Below are 277 nucleotides of genomic sequence, written 5' to 3' on the forward strand. Positions count from 1 at the left end.
TTCAGAATTGCTTGTTTACGAAACGTTTGGCATAAGTTGAAATCATAGGGATGCCGTTTTCTTCCGTTTCTCACTGGATTTTATACTTGAAAAGGCACCAAAATATGTATGCAATACTTCTACATATCTTCGTTTAAAGCACAAAACCGCGCATCAAGGAAATGCAAAACCTCGTATGGGAGGTTGCATAAATTTTAAAAACGGTTCTCTCTTTTAAACTTAATAATTTTCTCTCCTTATGTCTAAGTCGATATTTTATTATATGGATATTTTATTA

This window comes from Rhagoletis zephyria, unplaced genomic scaffold (genome assembly GCF_001687245.7).
Source record: "Rhagoletis zephyria isolate East Lansing unplaced genomic scaffold, Rhagoletis_zephyria_1.1 Rzeph_scaffold_14700, whole genome shotgun sequence".
Lineage (NCBI taxonomy): Eukaryota > Metazoa > Arthropoda > Insecta > Diptera > Tephritidae > Rhagoletis > Rhagoletis zephyria.